This window comes from Ranitomeya variabilis, chromosome 1 (assembly GCF_051348905.1).
Source record: "Ranitomeya variabilis isolate aRanVar5 chromosome 1, aRanVar5.hap1, whole genome shotgun sequence".
Lineage (NCBI taxonomy): Eukaryota > Metazoa > Chordata > Amphibia > Anura > Dendrobatidae > Ranitomeya > Ranitomeya variabilis.
The window spans coordinates 528,014,173-528,029,453 of NC_135232.1; positions in this window are offsets into that span (position 1 = coordinate 528,014,173).

Genomic DNA, 15,281 nt, shown 5'->3' on the forward strand with positions numbered 1-15,281 from the left:
CATGGAGCTGCACGCTCCGCTCCCAAGTGCCGGCGTCAGAAGAGGGTTTTAACCTGCGAGACTCGGACGTATTTCTTGCAAGTGAAAAGGAGCCCTTAGTGGAAAATCCTGACTTTCCACAAGAAGCCATACCCATTGCCAACTATTTTAAAGATACCTATATTGGTCAAATGACTCGCGGATGATGTCAGGTACTTTTGTTTCCAGTTCAACTTTGGAATATGTATGAACGAACATTAAATGATCAACAGCGAACAAATAATGATGTTGAAGGATGGCACCGTAGCTTTTAAGAAACATGTGGAACTCTTTTCCCAAATATATACCGGTTCATTAACTGTCTGAAACATCAGCAAGAGCTCCACAGTTTAGAGATTATTCCGATAATAGCAGGAAATCCCACCACTGCAAGAAACAAAAAATACGCTGCAATTTCAGCAAGGGTTAAACGTATTGTGCAAGATTTCAACTATAGAAGCTTGATAGATTATCTGAGAGGCAGGGCCTACAGCTTTGAATTTTAGTTGATGGTCACATATTTAGCTGAAATATAATTCAAACATTAACACTTGCAATTTTTCTTTTCTTTCCTTTTTCTCTAACCCTTCCCCCTCTATACCCTTTGTTTCCTGTTTAACAGTTTTAATTTATACAGTTAAAGCGTGACTCTAAAAAAAAAAAACAATTTTTGCTATGTTATAGTACCTGTGGCACTGATCTTTTCCAATGGAGAACCCCTTCCAGCAACTTCACTTCTGTGTGAAAAGTCCCATCCAACTTCCAGCAGCAGGCTCCATGTGATGCAGGATTTCAGTGGCTAATAAGGAGGTCGTTTTTCCTTAGTAGCAGAACTTGTGGATGGACTCTAGGGGGCATGGCTACACAGAATGTGCAACTGTCTGGCCTCTTTCAGAGTACCGGTTTTGCCGGCGATCATCGCAGCAGTTTAAAACCATGGTGGTAAGCACCGGCAAAACCACTACATAGCACTCGATTTGCCCAATGCAAGTCAATGGGCTCAAATCGTGGGAAAACTGTGCAGCAGAAAGCCGCACGGTTTTCCATTTTAAAACATGTTCTATCTTCCTGGCGATTACCGCCATGGTATTAAACTGCCGCGGTAATCGCCAGGAAAACAGCAAGTCTGAAAGGTTTTTGCGGTGCAGAAACGCTGCAAATCCGCAATTGATTTACAGTACAATGTAAGTCAATGAGAAAAAAAAAAAAGCTGTGCACATGTTGCGGAAAGTCCGGTGCTTAAACGCTGCAGGTTAAAAGAAGTAGCATGTCACTTATTTTTTGCAGATCTGCAGCGTTTTTGTACCCATTCCAATATAGAAATCCGCAGGGGTAAAAAACGCAGCAAATCTGCAAAAAATTTGAAGCAAAACCGCACAAAAAACGCTGCGGATCCGCACAAACAACGCAACAAATCCGTAGCTGCGTTTTCTGCCAGGAGAGGCAAAATCCGAACCAGAAATTCCTAAGGCTAATCTGCAACATGTGCACATAGCCTAATGGTTGGGCCATTTGTTACTGAAAGACCGGATGCACACAACAGAGTCCCGTCCAGAACATGTATTTCTCTGCACAGAGCAGTGCATAAGTCATGTTACGGTGGATCAGCTCTTTATCAGGTGTTGTCACATCTTCCCTGGATCTCACTGAAATCATGGAGAGCTATTGCTGCAGCTTCCAGTCAATTGTCATTGTCGTTGGTGCTGAAAGTTGCTGATAAACAGCTGGTTCAATGCAGAATACAACTGGACCCTATTCTTGGCCTAATCTGAGGAATGGGCATGAACAGAAAAAGGGATCCTGAAGTGAGAATACCACTTTTATCTCCTGCTCCATTCTTTGGTATACTGGCAGAGTGTTCTGTGAGGGCTAATCCCAAAACCCCCCTTCTGAAGACCCGATAAAGAGGTTCTGTAGAAGCTGGTTAACCACCACTTTAGTTCAGCAAAGCCAATATCTCAGTTCTGCAGAGATGGTTGGTGGGATTAACCCTGTAGAGGCGTCAACATTCCTCCTGCTTCCATACATAGCCTGCATTAAAGGGGTATTCTCATGCTGAAAATAAGGCAGCATGCTTTCAGCAATCATGTCGCGGTAATCATGCTGCCGATCTTCCCCTCCTGGTACTTAACTAGAGGTCTTCTGCTCATCTTTGCCTGATCTTCTCCTGGCTGTGTGGGCTGGCGATCACCATGCTCAATCCGCAGGCCACCACAAATCCTCTCCTTCCCAGCTTCCTCTTCTGCCTGATCTCATCGTGGCACTGCGCATGCGCAGCAGTGTCTTGGTGACAGGAGAGGCATCCTGCCCCCTGGATTGACTGATGAATGGGGCAGAAGTGACGTCATGTCAGTGAGCGGCCTGGAGACATTCAGCCTCACTTCTGCAGCATTCATCATGTTTCATGGATCAGTGATCCAGGGAAAATGAAAAAAGACAGCCAGAAGCAGGAGAAGACATCACGGGAAACCGTTAGACTGCACTCCGTGACCCAAGGAGCTGTAGCTGCGACAGGTAAGTATGTCAGCTTTTTTGTTCTAGGGTGATAATACTCCTTTAAGGCCAGCCAGAAAAGACACTGGGTGAGCTGCTGAAAAGGCAGCCACAGGAATCCCCAGCAATTGGGGTCCTGTATATTTTACCCCAGGTATGTTCAGCCCTAGATGTTTCGATCTCTGCATGTTGACCCCAAAAGTTGAGGGTGAAACATCTGGGGTCAAAATGTTAGGTGCAAAACATCAGATGGTGACACATCCAGGGACAAAATGCAGTAGGAGAAACATTCGGGTACGAAACATCCGGGGGCAAACTGCTTTGGGTGAAACATTGATGATGGACAGGAATTCATGAATTACAAGGGTACAAACATCCGGGGGCAAACTGCCGAGGGCAAACTGCTGGGGGTGAAACATCCGGGGGCCAAATGCTGGGGATGAAATGTGCGGAGGCGAAATATACCCAGGGGCGAACTGCTGGGGGCGAAATGTGCAGGGGTGAAATGTGCGGGAGCGAAACACCCTGGGGGCCAAATGCTGGGGATAAAATGTGCGGGGGCAAAATGTAGAATGCTGGTTTTGGCACCCAGTGTAGAAAGTATTGTATTTTGTGGTTTATAAGACGGACCAAAAATTTTGAGGAGAAAAATAGGAAAAAATAACTTTTTTTAAAAAAAAATAATATGGTGGTGCTTCTTAGAGTATGTTTCCACGTTCAGGAGACGCTGCGTAGAGCCGCAGCATCAAACACGCAGCGTCCAGATGTTACAGCATAGTGGAGGGGATTTCATGAAATCCCGTCTCCACTATGCGGTAAAACATGCAGGCGGCAGACCCGCGTAAACGGACATGCGGCGCGTCTTTTCAGAACGCAGCATGTCTGTTTACAATGCGCTGACTCTCCGTCGCCATGCCGTAAATGTACCATAGACTATCATTAGATGCGATAAAATTGCATCTGATGATTAGTCACATTTGTAGAAACTGCGTAAATGCAGCTTACTATGCATGTCTGCCAGCTCACCTGTCCCGTCGCCGGAAGTCCCTCATACACTGCAGTTCTTATAACTTATGTTATCGCGAGAACTGCCGTGCACGTGACCGGGATTTATCTCCGGTCACTAGTCTGGTTCTCGCAAACAGCTGATCAGCTGTTTGCAAGAATGCTGTAGTGTAGGTGATCGCTGGAGAGTTATCTCCGGCGATCATCTACCGCCTCTGCTACATCCAGATGTCAGGCATCCAGATGTAGCAGAGCCGGACTTGTCTACACTGTGTGCACATACACCACACAATATATGCAGCGCCCCAGGGTCCTGGTCATTGCAGTAATGTCATTCTTCCACCAGGGGGAGTGATGTTACGTCTGAAGGCAATAAAGGAAATCTCTTTACCAGGTATCACAAACCATGCAACACACTTCACACACTCCAGTCCACCAGGGGGAGCTATGCTCCTATTTATTAGGGCACTCTTCACAATTAGGTAAAACAGGTGGTCTGGATAGGAAGTTAGGCTGTCATGGTTCCCAATGGCAAGGGAACGTCAGAGAACTTAAACAACAGACTAGCTCTTGGGTGATGGAATCTCGAGCTGACCGTGAGCTAAACCTACCACACAACTAACAGTGGCCGGGTGGCGTACCTACGTTTTATCCCTAGACGCCTAGCGCCAGCCGGAGGACTAACTAACCCTAATAGAGGAAAAGACAGACCTGGCTTACCTCTAGGGAAATTCCCCCAAAAAGGAGACAGAAGCCCCCCACATATATTGACGGTGAGTTCAGAGGAAAAGACATACGCAGTATGAAGGTAGGTTCAGCAAAGCGAGGTCCGCTTACTAGATAGCAAGAAGATACAATAGGGAACTTCACGGTCAGCTGAAAACCCTATTAAAATACCATCCCGAAATTACTTTAAGACTCATGTGTCAACTCATGACACCGGAGTGGCAATTTCGGCCCACAAGAGCTTCCAGCTACAGAAAAATAACATAACTGTGAACTGGAACAAAAATGCAAAACAAACTTAGGACTAAGAGTCCAACTTAGCTGATAGTAGTCTAGAAGCAGGAACATGCAACAGAAAGGCTCTGGTTACATTGATGGCCGGCACTAGAATAACTGAGCAGCAAGGCTAAATAGGATACACCCATATCCTGATGGAAACAGGTGAACAGAGAAAGTGAAGCACACAAGTCCAGTACCACCAGTGACCACCGGGGGAGCCCAAAAACCAAATTCACAACAGTACCCCCCCCCCCCCTCAAGGAGGGGGCACCGAACCCTCACAAGAACCACCAGGGCGATCAGGATGAGCCCTATGAAAGGCTCGGACCAAATCAGAGGCATGATCAGAGGCTGTCACCCAAGAATTATCCTCTTGACCGTAGCCCTTCCACTTGACCAGATACTGAAGTTTCCGTCTGGAAACACGGGAGTCCAAGATCTTCTCCACAACGTACTCCAATTCACCCTCAACCAACACCGGAGCGGGAGGCTCAACGGAAGGCACAACCGGTACCTCATACCTGCGCAATAATGACCGATGGAAGACATTATGGATAGAAAAAGATGCTGGGAGGTACAATCGAAAGGACACGGGGTTAAGAATCTCCAAAATCTTATACGGGCCGATGAACCGAGGCTTAAACTTAGGAGAAGAAACCCTCATAGGGACAAAACGAGAAGACAACCACACCAAGTCCCCAACACGAAGACGAGGACCAACACGACGACGGCGGTTAGCAAAATGCCGAGTCTTCTCCTGGGACAACTCCAAATTGTCCACCACCTGTCCCCAAATCCGATGCAACCTATCCACCACAGTATCCACTCCAGGACAATCCAAAGACTCCACCTGACCAGAAGAAAAATGAGGATGAAACCCCGAATTGCAAAAGAAAGGAGAAACCAAAGTGGCAGAACTAGCCCGATTATTGAGGGCAAACTCCGCCAACGGCAAAAAGGCAACCCAGTCATCCTGATCCGCAGACACAAAACACCTCAAATAAGTCTCCAAGGTCTGATTAGTACGCTCAGTCTGGCCATTAGTCTGAGGATGGAACGCAGACGAAAAAGACAAATCAATGCCCATCCTAGCACAGAACGCCCGCCAAAATCTAGACACGAACTGGGTCCCCCTGTCAGAAACGATATTCTCCGGAATACCATGCAAGCGAACCACATTTTGAAAAAACAGAGGAACCAACTCGGATGAGGAAGGCAACTTAGGCAAGGGCACCAAATGGACCATCTTTGAAAAACGGTCACACACCACCCAGATGACAGACATTTTCTGAGAAACAGGGAGATCAGAAATAAAATCCATAGAGATGTGAGTCCAAGGCCTCTTCGGAATAGGCAAAGATAACAACAATCCGCTGGCCCGAGAACAACAAGGTTTGGCCCGGGCACAAACATCACAAGACTGCACAAAAACTCGTACATCTCGAGACAGGGAAGGCCACCAGAAGGACCTAGCCACCAAATCCCTGGTACCAAAGATCCCGGGATGACCTGCCAACACAGAAGAATTAACCTCCGAGATGACTCTACTGGTCCAATCATCAGGAACAAACAGTCTACCAGGCGGGCAACGATCAGGTCTATCCGCCTGAAACTCCTGCAAAGCCCGTCGCAGGTCTGGGGAAACAGCAGATAATATCACCCCATCCTTAAGGATACCTGTAGGTTCAGAATCACCAGGGGAATCAGGCTCAAAACTCCTAGAAAGGGCATCCGCCTTCACATTTTTAGAACCTGGTAAGTATGAGACCACAAAATTAAACCGAGAGAAAAACAACGACCAGCGCGCCTGTCTAGGATTCAGGCGCCTGGCAGACTCAAGATAAATCAAATTCTTGTGATCGGTCAATACCACCACCTGATGTCTAGCCCCCTCAAGCCAATGACGCCACTCCTCAAAAGCCCACTTCATAGCCAAAAGCTCCCGATTACCAATATCATAATTTCGCTCGGCGGGCGAAAATTTTCGTGAAAAGAACGCACAAGGTCTCATCACGGAGCAGTCGGAACTTTTCTGCGACAAGACCGCCCCAGCTCCGATCTCGGAAGCATCAACCTCAAGCTGAAAAGGAAGAGTAACATCAGGCTGACGCAACACAGGGGCGGAAGAAAAGCGGCGCTTAAGCTCCCGAAAGGCCTCCACAGCAGCAGGGGACCAATCAGCAACATCAGCACCCTTTTTGGTCAAATCAGTCAAAGGTTTAGCAACATCAGAAAAACCAGTTATAAATTGACTATAAAAATTAGCAAAGCCCAAAAATTTCTGAAGGCTCTTAAGAGAAGAAGGTTGCGTCCAATCACAAATAGCCCGAACCTTGACAGGATCCATCTCAATGGAAGAGGGGGAAAAAATGTACCCCAAAAAAGAAATCTTTTGAACCCCAAAAATACACTTAGAACCCTTCACACACAAGGAATTAGCCCGCAAAACCTGAAAAACCCTCCTGACCTGTTGGACATGAGAATCCCAGTCATCCGAAAAAATCAAAATATCATCCAGATACACGATCATAAATTTATCCAAATATTCACGGAAAATGTCATGCATAAAGGACTGAAAGACTGAAGGGGCATTTGAAAGACCAAAAGGCATTACTAAATACTCAAAATGGCCCTCGGGCGTATTAAATGCGGTTTTCCACTCATCCCCCTGCTTAATTCGCACCAAATTATACGCCCCACGGAGATCAATCTTAGAGAACCACTTAGCCCCCTTTATTCGAGCAAACAAATCAGTCAGCAGTGGCAGAGGATACTGATATTTGACTGTAATTTTATTCAAGAGTCGATAATCAATACACGGCCTCAAAGAGCCATCTTTTTTAGATACAAAGAAAAAACCAGCTCCCAAGGGAGATGAAGAAGGATGAATATGTCCCTTTTCCAGGGACTCCTTAATATATTCTCGCATAGCAGCATGTTCAGGTACAGATAGATTAAATAAACGACCCTTTGGAAATTTACTGCCCGGAATCAGATCTATGGTACAATCGCAATCTCTGTGAGGAGGTAGTGAATCAAGCTTAGGCTCCTCAAAAACATCACGATAATCAGACAAAAATTCCGGAATCTCAGAGGGAATAGATGACGAAATGGAAACCAAAGGTACGTCCCCATGAGCCCCTTGACATCCCCAGCTTAACACAGACATAGCTTTCCAGTCAAGGACTGGGTTATGAGATTGTAACCATGGTAATCCGAGCACCAAAACGTCATGTAGATTGTACAACACAAGGAAGCGAATCATCTCCTGATGGTCTGGATTCATACGCATAGTCACTTGTGTCCAGTATTGTGGTTTATTACTAGCCAATGGTGTAGAGTCAATACCCTTCAGAGGTATAGGAACTTCCAGAGGCTCTAGATCAAACCCACAGCGCCTGGCAAAGGACCAATCCATTAGACTCAAAGCGGCGCCAGAGTCGACATAGGCATCCGCGGTAATTGACGATAATGAACAAATCAAGGTCACAGACAGAATAAACTTAGACTGTAAAGTGCCAATTGAAATAGACTTATCAACCTTTTTTGTACGTTTAGAGCATGCTGATATAACATGAGTTGAATCACCACAATAGAAGCACAACCCATTTTTTCGCCTAAAATTCTGCCGTTCGCTTCTGGACAGAATTCTATCACATTGCATATTTTCTGGAGCCTTCTCAGAAGACACCGCCAAATGGTGCACAGGTTTGCGCTCCCGCAAACGCCGATCAATCTGAATAGCCATTGTCATGGACTCATTCAGACCTGTAGGTGCAGGGAACCCCACCATAACATCTTTAATGGCATCAGAGAGACCCTCTCTGAAATTCGCCGCCAGGGCGCACTCATTCCACTGAGTAAGCACAGACCATTTACGAAATTTTTGGCAGTATATTTCAGCTTCATCTTGCCCTTGAAATAGGGCCATCAAGGCTTTTTCAGCCTGAATCTCTAAGTTAGGTTCCTCATAAAGCAACCCCAAAGCCAGAAAAAACGCATCCACATTGAGCAACGCAGGATCCCCGGGTGCCAATGCAAATGCCCAGTTTTGAGGGTCACCCCGCAGCAAGGAAATTACTATCTTAACCTGCTGTGCGGGATCTCCAGCGGAGCGAGATCTCAGGGAAAGAAATAATTTACAATTATTTTTGAAATTCAAGAAACGAGATCTATCCCCAGAGAAAAATTCTGGTATAGGAATTCTAGGTTCAGATATAGGAGCATGAATAACAAAATCCTGTAAATTTTGAACCTTCGTAGCAAGATTATTCAAACCTGTAACCAAACTCTGAGGATCCATTTTAATCAGGTGAGATCAGAGCCATTCAAGGATTAGAAGGAGAGAGAGAGACAAAGGCTGCAATTAGAGCAGAAATGCAACTGAGTCAACTAAAAAGCAAACTCAGAAGGAAAAAAAAAAAAAATCTGCAGACTTCTTTTTCTCTCCTTTCTTCTGCCAACGGTTTTAACCCTTGGCCGGCCATACTGTCATGGTTCCCAATGGCAAGGGAACGTCAGAGAACTTAAACAACAGACTAGCTCTTGGGTGATGGAATCTCGAGCTGACCGTGAGCTAAACCTACCACACAACTAACAGTGGCCGGGTGGCGTACCTACGTTTTATCCCTAGACGCCTAGCGCCAGCCGGAGGACTAACTAACCCTAATAGAGGAAAAGACAGACCTGGCTTACCTCTAGGGAAATTCCCCCAAAAAGGAGACAGAAGCCCCCCACATATATTGACGGTGAGTTCAGAGGAAAAGACATACGCAGTATGAAGGTAGGTTCAGCAAAGCGAGGTCCGCTTACTAGATAGCAAGAAGATACAATAGGGAACTTCACGGTCAGCTGAAAACCCTATTAAAATACCATCCCGAAATTACTTTAAGACTCATGTGTCAACTCATGACACCGGAGTGGCAATTTCGGCCCACAAGAGCTTCCAGCTACAGAAAAATAACATAACTGTGAACTGGAACAAAAATGCAAAACAAACTTAGGACTAAGAGTCCAACTTAGCTGATAGTAGTCTAGAAGCAGGAACATGCAACAGAAAGGCTCTGGTTACATTGATGGCCGGCACTAGAATAACTGAGCAGCAAGGCTAAATAGGATACACCCATATCCTGATGGAAACAGGTGAACAGAGAAAGTGAAGCACACAAGTCCAGTACCACCAGTGACCACCGGGGGAGCCCAAAAACCAAATTCACAACATTAGGCATAAGCTGACTGGGCTTCACCCAGGCAGTACCTGTCAGGCAGACAGAGGGAAAGGAGGAACATCTAATAGCTGCTAACAGGGTGGTCCCTGACAGGGGTGGGATCCTGTCAGAGGCCTAGACAGAAGGCCATGGAGCTGCGCCTGCCCAACGTGCGGCAGCATCCTAAGAAACGGACACGAACAGCGAATTGTAGAGGGTGAGAAACGAAGTCATAGCAAATGGAGAGGAAACCAGAAGGAGTTCTGCTCTGCAAAAGGCTGCCTCCTTTCTGAGGTGCAGGATCCTGTAGCCGGAACACCGAGGGAGCAACCGTCTCCATGCCTTGCTCCAGAGACTGGCAGGTCAGCTAATTCCAAGTTACTGATCTGCCCTATACCCAGGAGGCACGGTGGCAACTTGTGGGGGCCGGGGCATGCTAGAGTCCTTGTAAAAAGCCTCACGCCATCAGTCATACGGGTTTGTTCCTATCCATCTGGGGGACAGAGACATAACATCTACAACAGTTGTGAGGACCTTTTGAGAGGCTCAGCAGTAAGGTACTACAACACCCATCCACTAGAGGAAGGCTACTGATTTCCACCTGGATAAGGGGACTCTGGATTTGCCTTCAAACTGGCCAGACTCTGCCTGCCCTGTGATCTGGTGCTCTGGACTGTGGATGCTGAAGCCTTCAGTAAAAAGGTAAAGAGACCGCAACTTTGTGTCCTCGTTCTCCACTGCGCCTCACACCATCCACCATCTACTCACTGGGAAGCCCTGGGGACATACTTCACCTGTAGGAAGGTATACCATCTAGCTGTTATAACATCACCCCAGCGGACCCCTAAGCAGCGTCGGTCACCGTGACCGAATACCACAGGTGGCGTCATGAACATTTCCCCTTTAAAGACCTTCCCCCCTTTTACACAGACGTCCCTAGGGCTACGGACCAGGTCAGCCACCATGACATCCCCCTTGAGAACCGAAGGGCCTGGTACCGAGTACCCCACAGCCCTACGGGGGCGTTCCAAACTTTTGGCGTCACGAACAGGATCTACTTAAGCCTGTAAATCAGGTCATGTGTGCCTAAGAACTGTGCCAGAATTGTGCTTGACCTGTTTGTGCTAAAAGACTGTATTGCAAAAGACCGCCAAAATTACCGCCAAAACTGCTGCCATTACAGCGCCACGAGGTGCGCAGGAGAAGAAGGGCGTGCCAGCATAGGAGGAGACTACCAAAGTGGCACCAAAAGTGACGACCGCCCCCTCCGACTACTGCTACGAGATGAAGACATGCCCAGCACCCACGGAGCTCCTCCCCCAGAAAATGGAGGAGCAGCATACATGTGCGGCCGCAGACCCCGTAGCAGAGATGGCGACCAGCGGGTACCTGAACGATGACGAAGTGACCCAGGGCCACCCCAGGCGACTGGAGGCGAACCCGCAGGTGCTGGAGGATCCGGACCTCTCGGAGTCGTGGGTGGAGGAGCCGAGCTGTCAACTCCCGAACGCAGAGCCGACAGCATTGAAGAAATGAAGTCAGAGCTGTGCAGGAAAATCGCTCTGGAAGAACCGCGGTCCGAGCAGCAGCAGACTCCAGCGTCCTCATCAGTGAAGCGGATCGACATCGGTGGAATCACATCAGACACAGGTACAGAAAGCCTGCCCTACCGACCGCTCCTGCTCCAGTGACCGCTCCCCACCCAGACCGTGACCAGCCGCCGCTCCAGTCCCAGCGACTCCCCACACCACTGACGAGACACCATTCCCACGCCTAGTGACTGAGGGTATACCGGTGGACGTGAGCCCTGAGGGGGTGATCTTCCACTGGGACGCCCCAAGAGATGGAGCGAACGGGTCCTATATCGTAATCCTTACCTGGGAGGAGTATAAACAATGCTTGCTCTCACACTGGAAAAACCGAAAGGAGAAGGGACAGAGCGCCCAATGTAAAACACCGACTGGTAGGGCCAAACACTAAACCGCGTCCCACGATGCGGGGGACAGTACTATCCTTTCACCCGAAAAGAGGTTGGGGCTTCATCCAGGAATTGGGACTGCCAACCGAAGTCTTTATTACCAGCTATAACGTGGAGGCCCAATTCCAGGGCAGTCACCCTAACAGAATCTTGTGTAGAGGGGATAATGTGACCTATACCCGCCACTGGAGTGAGCAAGGTTGGTACGCCAAGAACGTTAAACGATGTGCACCTGTGGTAGCGCCACCTGCTGCCACAACTAAGACTAATGACATTACCCCTCTAGTCTCTGAACTAGCGGTTCATCAAACCAATACCACTACTACTGTGTGCATCATTTCTACTACTGAACCTGCCACTGTGGCAAATGCTACAGCTGACACCCGTACTCAGGCAGACAACGACTTGACCGCACCTGAGAGACAAACCACTGACATTGATACAGCATCAGATGAAAACTCGGATACAAGCCTTCCCCGGCCAGGAAGTGTTCGTTACCGACTGATGCCATGCAACCTAATCAAAGTAAACGTTGACTGAAGAATGTAAATAGTTTCAAAAACTTTCCTTTTTCCACTTTAAACACGTCCAGGGTTAACTCATCAAGGGGTCCCATGCTTAAGGGGATTCTTAGTTTTTGCACAAGTTACTTTATTTCCACGAACTGCAGAATCATGAACTGTGCATGATCACAAACTGTCCTTTGTAAATAGTTTGCACCGTCTTAAAGGTGCTTCCTACTAGTTTTACAAACGAGGCTTTTACAGAGACTGCCTCTAACAAACTGCTGTTAATCTTGCTGTAAAAATTACTTTGCTTTGCAGACCTGAAGAAAAACCTGTTGGTGTGGCAGAATTCCGGGTCAGGATACACGTCTTGTAGCCCACCCAAGTCCAACGTTGGGGGTTCGTCACAGGTCCCTCACATCACGTCACCTTTAAACTGACTTGAATACTGATGATGTGATTGATATGTTGCACTACCTCAGAAAAGACTTGAATGTTATTTGCTCTTAAAGGGAATGTTAAATTGTTGCACTTTGATAAAAAGTTAATATATTATAGGGTAATATAGCAGATAAAGTTAGAAATTTAGACTTAGATGGTAATAATGTTTATATAGTTGATAGTATGTAGCCAGAAGCCAAGAGAATGATAATTAAATTGAGGTTGAGTTAGATGATAGAAAATAATTGATAATGTACTTTAAATAATAATAATAATAATTTCTTTATTTATATAGCGCCAACATATTCCGCAGCGCTTTACAACTTATAGAGGGGACTTGTACAGACAATAGACATTACAGCATAACAGAAATCACAGTTCAAAACATACCAGGAGGAATGAGGGCCCTGCTCGCAAGCTTACAAACTATGAGGAAAAGGGGAGTCACGAGAGGTGGATGGTAACAATTGCTTTAGTTATTTGGACCAGCCATAGTGTAAGGCTTGGGTGTTCATGTATAGCTGCATGAACCAGTTAACTGCCTAAGTATGTAGCAGTACAGACACAGAGTGCTATTAACTGCATAAAGTGTATGGGAACATGATGCAAGGAACCTGATTATGTGTTTTTTTTTGGGGGGGGGGGTTTAATAGGCCACACAGGGATAGTTAGGTTAATGCGTTGAGGTGGTAGGCCAGTCTGAACAAATGAGTTTTTAGGGCACGCTTAAAACTGGGGATTGGGGATTAATCGTATTAACCTAGGTAGTGCATTACAAAGAATCAGCGCAGCACGTGTAAAGTCTTGGAAACGGGAGTGGGAGGTTCTGATTATTGAGGATGCTAACCTTAGGTCATTAGGGGAGCGGAGAGCACTGGTGGGTTGGTAGACTGAGACCAGAGAGGAGATGTAGGGTGGTGCTGAGCCATGGAGTGCTTTGTGGATGGGGGTAGTAGTTTTGTACTGGATTCTGGAGTGGATGGGAAGCCAGTGTAATGAATGGCACAAGGTAGAGGCATCGGTGTAACGGTTGGTGAGGAATATGATCCTGGCAGCAGCATTCAGGACAGATTGGAGCGGGGAGAGTTTGGTAAGAGGGAGGCCGATTAGTAGAGAGTTACAATAGTCCAGACGAGAATGAATAAGTGAGACAGTAAGAGTTTTTGCAGAGTCGAAAGTAAGAAAAGGGCGAATTCTAGAAATGTTTTTGAGATGCAGATAAGAAGAGCGAGCCAGTGATCGAATGTGGGGGGTGAATGAAAGCTCGGAATCAAGGATGACCCCAAGGCAGCGGGCATGTTGCTTTGGAGTAATGATGGAACTGCACACGGAGATGGCAATGTCAGGCAAAGATAGGTTAGTAGAGGGAGAGAACACGAGGAGTTCAGTTTTTGACAGGTTCAGTTTCAGATAGAGGGAGGACATAATGTTAGAGACAGCGGTAAGACAATCACTGGTGTTTTCTAAAAAGGTCGGTGTGATAACAGGAGCAGAAGTGTATAATTGGGTGTCGTCAGCATAGAGATGGTACTGGAAACCAAATCTACTGATTGTTTGACCAATAGGGGCGGTATACAAAGAGAAGAGGAGGAGGCCTATGACTGATCCTTGAGGAACTCCAACAGTAAGGGGAAGGTGAGAGGAGGAGGAACCAGCAAAACATACAGTGAAGGATTGGTCAGAGAGATAGGAGGAGAACCAAGAGAGAACGGTGTCCTTGAGGCTGATGGAGCAGAGCATAGTGAGGAGGAGCTGATGATCCACAGTATCGAATGCTGCAGAGAGATCCAAGAGAATTAGCATGGAGTAGTGACCATTAGATTTAGCTGTTAGTAGGTCATTAGAGACTTTAGTGAGGACAGTTTCAGTAGAGTGTAAAGAGCGGAAACCAGATTGAAGAGGGTCGAGAAGAGAGTTATCTAAGAGATCGCGGGTAAGACGGGAGTGGACCAGGCGTTCGAGGAGTTTAGAGATGAAGGGAAGATTAGAGACAGGTCTATAATTAGCGGCATAGTTTTGATTGAGGGATGGTTTTTTAAGTAATGGATGTATGATGGCATTCTTAAAGGGACACTGTCACCCCCTCCAGCCGTTATAAACTAAAAGCCATCTTGTGCAGCAGTAATGCTGCATTCTAACAAGGTGGCTCATTTAGTTTTTGTTGCTGTTATTCTCAAAATAAAGCGTTTTATAATTTTGCCCAAATACCTATCTTTATACCTGGAGGCAGGTCTTTGAAACACCCAACTGCTGTCAGTCATCTCTTCTGCGGCGCTGGTCGCCGCCCCCTCAGCGATGTTTTCCTCTGAAATCCGACGCCTGCGCTGTGCTCTTCTGCCTGGGGCAGGCGCATTGAGCATTGGCCGTCATAGCTCAGATGCTGGGTTCCGGACTGCGCCTGTGCCGTGCCTAGGAATCCCAGCCCCGCACTGTGCATAATGCATAACACACTGCGGGGTGGGGATTCAGTAGCAGGGTGGCCGCACTGCCCGCACAGGCGTAGTCCGGAACCCGGCATCTGAGCTATGACGGCCAATGCTCAATGCGCCTGCCCCAGGCAGAAGAGCACAGCGCAGGTGCCGGATTTCAGAGGAAAACATCGCTGAGGGGGCGGCGACCAGCGCCGCA